This window comes from Montipora capricornis, unplaced genomic scaffold (assembly GCF_036669925.1).
Source record: "Montipora capricornis isolate CH-2021 unplaced genomic scaffold, ASM3666992v2 scaffold_504, whole genome shotgun sequence".
Taxonomy (NCBI): domain Eukaryota; kingdom Metazoa; phylum Cnidaria; class Anthozoa; order Scleractinia; family Acroporidae; genus Montipora; species Montipora capricornis.
The window spans coordinates 7,501-15,000 of NW_027180244.1; the positions used below are offsets into that span (position 1 = coordinate 7,501).

At 37.7% G+C, this 7,500-nt stretch overlaps 1 long non-coding RNA gene and 1 other non-coding gene across 2 annotated transcripts in view; both read left to right on the top strand.

Moving 5' to 3' along the window:
• The window catches only part of LOC138036824 (uncharacterized), a 2,578-nt gene extending 421 nt beyond the window's left edge, over nt 1-2,157 (top strand). The window contains exons 2-4 of the long non-coding RNA XR_011130029.1: nt 1-75; nt 1,481-1,567; nt 2,025-2,157. The exon at nt 1-75 is cut by the window's left edge and continues 16 nt beyond it. This is a non-coding gene — a long non-coding RNA (uncharacterized lncRNA). The remainder of the gene's footprint in view (nt 76-1,480; nt 1,568-2,024) is intronic.
• Nucleotides 2,158-4,042: 1,885 nt separating this feature from the next.
• On the top strand, nt 4,043-4,115 carry Trnat-ugu (transfer RNA threonine (anticodon UGU)). Its single transcript has one exon. It is a non-coding gene; the product is annotated as a tRNA-Thr (tRNA).
• The last annotated feature ends 3,385 nt before the right edge of the window (nt 4,116-7,500 follow it).

Here is a 7,500-nt window from a genome sequence, read left to right on the forward strand (position 1 = left end):
GGACGTTTCCAGCGTTGACAACATGCATAAAGGACAATGAAGAAAAGGGAAGTCCAGTGCTGACTATAAGCGGTGGTAAGTCGGTTGTTTCTTAATATTCAGTTAGACCTTAATCTTATTTAAAATACAATAATAGTTTCTAAGGGGCAAGAACAGTGAATGCCTTTCGTTCATTTTTTTTCATCCCCTTTGCGTCTGAGTATAAGCATCTGTTGTGACGCAATCATACTCATTGCCTTAATCAATGAATGTTTTCTCTCTTTTTGTTTCTAAATAAAATCTGAAAAAGAAGTAATTAGCGGAAAATCGGTTGTTTTTTTAATCCAGTCATTTGAGATGAAGGCCGCGAAGAAAGAGCCTTGTGCAAAGCAAGGCTATAAAAGGCATTTATATCTTTACAGTGAAATCATTTTTGAGGGATATTACCCATCAGTCAAACCCCTTTAGGGAACTCTAGTCAATCTCTCCTGTAGCCTCATGAAGTTCTGGAGATTTGCTTGAATCAAACACCTCCAAATAATCGCCACGTTCTTCTATAATATACATGCAGGATTAATTTGGAAAGAAGATACACAAGTTATAATAGAAAACGCGCAAGAATCCGCGTTGGAAACCCAACACTATTTACGTTTCTAATTTAAGAAGATGAGTATGATAAGTTTACCTTTGAAAAAATTATTATTAGTTTCGTTTATTTATTCATTTATTTAAATATTGTTACGTTTTTGGTTTACCCTGTTCACATTTTTTTAAAGTACTGTTACTGCACTACCTAGTGGTCCGCTGCTATACTATGGCTTTTTTGAAAATTAAGCATTTTGACAGTTGATAGATTTTGATATGACAACTGTGTAGCGGATAGCGCCGGTTGCTTATTTAATAGTTTTTGACCTACAGGAAACCTCAATTTATATACATGGAGAGTCTGGGTTTCTGTTGAGGGTCAGGGGACGTGAAGAAAAAAATGTCAAGCGAATCTGTAAATTGAAAATTATCTGCAACCACAAACCCACATCTGTTCGTGGAATCAAACGCAAAAACATGTGACTCATCCAAATCTGGACAGCACGTGTGCAATGAAGCAGAGGTGACAGAGCGAGGCTATTCACACGATGCAGAGTTTGACTAATGGTCACGATCTACATTTTTTTTATTTACTTAGTTTGTGAACCCTCGACATTTTTAAAACTATTTTCATGGGGAGTCTCGACATTCTATACCCTCCGGCCCTCGAGCAAAACCCAACTAGTGCTTGGTTTTTATGGGAAATTTATTTGTAATGTCGCCGTGAACACAGCAGCTAATTCATTGGGTGACAGGCCGGGCATAAAATATTTTTCCGTAACTCACGAAAGCATGTTGACGGTAGAAAAAGAAATTCTATAAAAAACAAAACAACTTATCAATATGATGAATTAAATTGAAAATACAGTGTTTTCTAAATTTTCGTTGTTCTAATCGTTGTTATTGTTTTTTGCAGAAGCACGGAGTTTTCTTCTCGGTTTTTCTCCAACAAAAACTGATTTAATTGAACCATCTACGCCCACCTCTTCAAGTTCTTTAAGAGGTATGATGATCTTTCCAATTTTGAGCAAACATCTTTGATTGCTGAAGGGGTAATCTTGTCAGAGAAACTCCTAGTATTGTATACGGGTTTTGGCAAATACATGATCATACCCAAAAACTGCATTTTTTTTTCGTGAAACGTACGACCAGTAAGGCGAAAATGCGCACAAGGAATTTAACTTTAAGTATTTTAAATACGGGGGCCGCATCAGACATGAACCCTTCCCCCTAGAACTCTTTGAAAACGTAATATGATGAGAGTGGAACAATTACCTTGTGAGCGGATGGTACAGTCGCATTGAATTATTTTTTTTTTCGTGACGGTGAGTCTTGACTGGTTTCGTGATCCGCGGCGGGTTCCGTGGTCATAATGATTTTGACACCGGAAAAAATTACACAGTACAGTAATGTTGTCTCGGTTTTTGTGCACCGCATAATTGTTACTATTTGCTTGCTAGGTTGCAATGTGATGAGAAAACCTTCACTGACTGGAAAGAGAATGTTACTTTATCAACTTAGACCCCTGGATTGCACTATCAAAGAAGATAAAAAGTTCCGTTTTTAATCTCGAGCTAAATTGACGGATTTTTTAGAGGAAAAAAAATAATCTCAGATATTTAAGACCTCGTTCATAAAGGTTGTGGACAGGTCTCGTTCATTGGTAAAGGCTGACTGACAGTACCAACTCTTGATTTTAATTGTTTTATCGCACTCGCCATTTCAGTTTTGGTACCAAGAGAGAGAAAAAGGCATATTTTTTGCAAAGAACTTGTGAATTATGCTTTGGAAGATATTTTGATATTGAGTTACACTTGTCATCAAGTGTTGAAACAGCAAATGACGATACCCTCAGTTTGCGGGTGTGGATGCATTAATTGCGCAAGGGTTAACTTTTCTGCATTTTAAAGAAGAAATAGAAGAAAGAGCTAGATTGAAATAGATTCGTCTCGTGATTGTTTAAATTAAGGTTATGTTCATAGCGTACTGATAATGGTGTTTAAAACAAAGCAATTTTAGGCAGTTTTTTAACTGTTGTGTATTAAGAAAAAGAAACAATTTTTGACAGCTATACTAAGAGTGAACCACTGATGCTAGTTGATGAATTGTCATCGACAAACTCGTAAAATGTGCTCTACACCAACGAAATCACGAAACGAAATCATTGTCGTAGTTTAGTAAATATGCCCATTGCAGACAATGGATGAACTTCAGGTTGGTGCGTTATTATTGAACTGGGACAACTTGAACAATCTGTTTTTGGCGTTAATCCTTAAACCTTTCAGCAGGGTCATCCATTGATCACGATTTGGGCTATTGTATGATCTGACTCAGGCTGTTCATCACTAAGCAAAGTGCATGACTTTTGCACACTACCCACGTGTTTGAGTTCAGGACGCAGAATTTTTGCACCCTCACTGAATTTATCAGTATGGCAGAGTGCAAAATTTTGGCTTCCTTGTTGGTGAATTTTTGTCAAATGGTACTACAGTTTAGTGGCAGTTTTGTCAAGTCTGCTTGTTATAAACTGCAATTTCACCAGTTGATCATAGACTCTGCCAAAGATTGATATTTCCACCTGCAGAATTTAAGTGTAACGTCTAACACCGAAAAAAATGTTGTGTTTTCAACACACATGTCAGATCCTCATTTTGGACGATTCACAGTTATTTTCTCTGAAAAAAAATTGTTTGCAGTTAAAATTTACTGCTTACCCACAAAATATGTCGTTTTTTCGTTCTAAATGGCAATTTTTTGACGAAATTTTTAAAGTTTGGAAAAACACATTTTAGTTTGGAACACGTTCAAAGCCACGAGTTATTGTCAGCCTCTGATACAATAGCGAGGAAGCATGAGCAGCACTTTACTCAGTTGCTTTTAATTCTTCTCGATTTCGCCCTTGCTGGCATGAGCCCCGTGTACATGGTGAATCATTCAAAGGCTTAAATGACTTAAATGAGTCATAAATTTTCGTTGGTTCGGAGGTTATTTTCTTGGCGGGTTTACAGACCACACATCTTTGTGATGGCTACCCGTAAAATATTAGTTCCCGTAATGAACCTTTAAAAAAATTAGGATTAAAGAGCTCCCGGTTGAATCAATTAAATACTGTTCCATTTCCCTCAAATAGCTTGTGGGTTTTTTCCCGTTAATTTTTGAATATTAGTTTTGTTAAAAGAAAAACGCATTGTTCCTTCAGCGGGAAATAAACATGCCTCGTGTCTCACCTTTCTGATGAGAACACAAAAGGCATATATATATATCATATATACTTTAAAATTGCAACGTTTTTGAAGACGGATATATATGCCCACTGGAAATCCAACCAGTTCTTCATTCTAAATATAATTTGGTATTTCTGGTAGCCTGTGAATCTTCTTCGGATGATCCGATGTAGTCCTGTTCCTGAATGATAAAACGCCGGGGAGCCCCGCGGCTAACAAATCACCTCTCTGATTGCTCTGTTTCCAGCAGGGTTGTCGTGATGGTGCAGTGGTTAGCACACCTGACATGTAATCCAGGGAACGCGGGTTCGATTCCCACTCACGGCATATGTGTTTTTCATTCAAAATGGATCAGTCAGTATTTCGTACTGGCTCGTGACTACATCGTTGGATTTCCAGTTCTTCATTCTAAATATATATATAGGTCGAGGTCATGGGCTCGAATGCAGTCTGAGCCACCTGAATTGTCAACATGAGACAGTTGCTTTAATTGCCCAGATAATCGCGAGGATCATTTGTCTCTTTTGGGAGATATTGTTTTGGAAAGCATTCCCAAAAGCTGATGAAACTAGTGTAATCGCACTGGCAGATCTGTATAATATCACGCAACCCACAGCAAAGACCGCTGCCGGAATTGAGAAATTAGTCTGCCTGCTGTACCAGCTTAAGACACGTATTTCCAATGTTAAAGACCAATGCAATCCTCCGTCTAAATAAGAAGCAAGGTTCCAGTAATGGATGTCAATACCGCGAAGCGGGAATTAAATGTACCTATCTCCGCAGTTGCAATGATGCCGAAGATGATGGAAGCTCTGATAATGATGGCGATGATGACCATCATGAGTTATCTGATGTTTTTGTAATGTTGATGATGATCATAATCTACGAGGATGATGATGAAGAGGTGGAGGAGGAAGACGAGGGAGATTCACAGGATACCTTTTATCCTTATCAAGGGGTTATGAAAACACTGCATTTGGCAGAATTGACTTAGCTGTAAAAAGTAAGCGGTGCAAAATATGCCACAAAACATTTTTTTTATGAAAAAAGGCTCCTTTGCATGTTATACTGGACACGAGATCAGATCTTCTACTGTTATGTTACAGGGCTGTCTGAGTTACACTCCAATAGATAGTAAAAGTAACGTTGGGAAAATATGTCGACACAAACAGTTATTACATTCATTATGTGATCCAGCATTATGTGCATTATGTGATTCAAAAATCATATTTACAAGTTCCAGCGATTCTCTATTTTATCTCGGTTAAAGTGCGGTTTTCTGTTTGACAAATTGTCCACAATTTGCTCCGAGGCCAAGCAACGGTGAAGAACAACCATTCTTTCCCATTTCTATGTTGATACCTTTTACGGACATGTTAAAATTGTGATTTTCAAAGCTCCTTAATTAAAGAACATCCTCAAAGGACGCATAACATGCCGGCGGAAAATGGGTGATACTTAACGCGATAAAAATGTACATGGTACCTAATTCTTAGACTTTTATGCTTCATATTCTTCAACTATTGCTATTATTCGTTTTCTGCGTAAAGGTTTGTGCTCGAACTCGGAACGCTTCCCTCCGAAAATAGCAAAATGTTTGCAACCTGAGCAAGCTAAATCACGCAAAATTTGAATGCAAACTGGTGCTAATTGTTCATATAAAATCGTTTAACTGACTAATTTTCGGCTTGTAGCTTGGTAGTCTTTGAAAAATACGAAATAATCCTTTAAAAGTATTAAATGTTACTGAAAATCGTATTTGAGGACAAAACAAATTTTAATTAATACTGGTTTATGCAACTAACTTTTCTATCACGATTTCAAAACTGAACTTAATACTGCATTAAATATGTTTGGTTTTCTGCCAAAAGATAAAATTTTAGGTACAAGAAATGTACTCCACTCCAATGAGAAAGGTATTAATAAAGAATTATTTTTGTCACTTTTTGCTCTAGTTTGTATGTTATTTCTTTTTTCTTTTTTTCTTTTTTTTTAACGCACACAGTATCAGTTTCACTGAAATGCATAAACGACTTTGCGGATGGTTTCGTTTTAAGAGCACGCTTTTAAAAGGTAGTAGTAGAGCAAAAATATGACAGATTAGTATACATATGTTAAAATATAGGAACGCATTTGCGTACGTGTGGTACCGGTAGTGCAGTAACACAGCGCTTTATTCAGTATCGTCAAGTGAGCTGCGTTTTGTCTTTCAAGAGATTCAAGTTGTCTTTGCGTAATATGTAGCCCTAATAGTACACGATATTGTTTTAGTATCGTAAATCATTATAGTGCCATGGTAGATGTCTTAGGTAAATAGTCCCTGAGAAGGCAGGTGGAGATACTAAACCCAGAAAGATGGAAGAAAAAAAAAGGAATCGAGAAACATTGGCTTCGAGGCTGCCATGTTGATCATTTTCAAGTTCCCTTACAACTTCTTTTTCACCACAAGGTTAAGCGTGCACTCTGCGCGTAAGGGAAAATTTGACTGACTTTATCCCTGTCCGGTGGAGTTAGTATCTGGATGGCTCAAAAATGCGGACTAACCAAGGTACAGATTGTGTTAGCCTTTTTTATGCAAACCAAATATTGATGCAAGAGTAAATACTGAGGTTTTAGGAAGAGCAGAAGGAAGTTTAAGAATAAAATATTTTGCTATCAGCAACAAATTTTGCAGCATGAAAACAACCAAAAATTTTGATTCAGCGAAAATCATTTTGGTAGAATTTTACTTCGTTCAAATTTTCTATTGTACTTTTGGCTGCACAAGTAAATCGCAAAGTAGACATCGAATTCAGCGGGCGTGGTGATCAAGTTAGTATCCATCTCAGACGTCCGTGGACAGGGGTTTTTTTCAGCCCACTTCACGGATCGTTGATTTCAGTTTGCGGTTAAAAAATTCTGATCGCGTGATAACATTTTTGTGGCTCTGCGGTTTCGAAAATACCGACCACGTGGCGCTATTCCTTTGTTCTTCCCACGGCTGAGGAAAAAAAAACTGAAGAAAAGTTTCCACCTGTTTCTCATTTCCTCGGACAAAGCTTTTAATGGGTTCCCCGTAATAGCTTCGGCCTGTTTCACTCGCCGTCAACAGCGTTTCGCGCTTTTCCCTTTCGGGAGAGTAACAGAAAATGGCGTCACGAGATCGGTATTTTCGAAACCGCAGAGCCACAAAAAAATGTTATCACGTGATGAGAATTTTTAACCGCAGACTTAACCTGCGCCAGAGCCACAAAAAAATGTTATCACGTGATGAGAATTTTTAACCGCAGACTTAACCGCGATCAGGCCCATTTTTAGCTTTGCCCATATGTTCTCTTATGTCGTCGCTCGCTAAAATTGGGCCTGGACCAAACTCGTGATCTGATTGGCTGTTGAAACGCTGGAAGTGAAAATGCCATCGTGATTGCGCGGAGCTCTCGCGAAGTCCTCGAGACTAATCCGCCATAAGTGCACGAAAAAATTTGCTCCCTTTTGTTCTTACAATGCCGTGGACGGTGCAACATGATTTTATTTGTATAAATGGAGATATGCCATCTGAAATATCTCATAACTTGTCCAGAATCGGGTTTGAATCTCTGGAACGAGTGAAATTAGCGATTCCGTTGTCGAGCTCTGTGGTCATGTGGTTGAAAGTACTTTGAATAGACCTTTTCGGCTTAATAATAATAATAATAATAATAATAATAATAATAATGATAATAATAATAATATA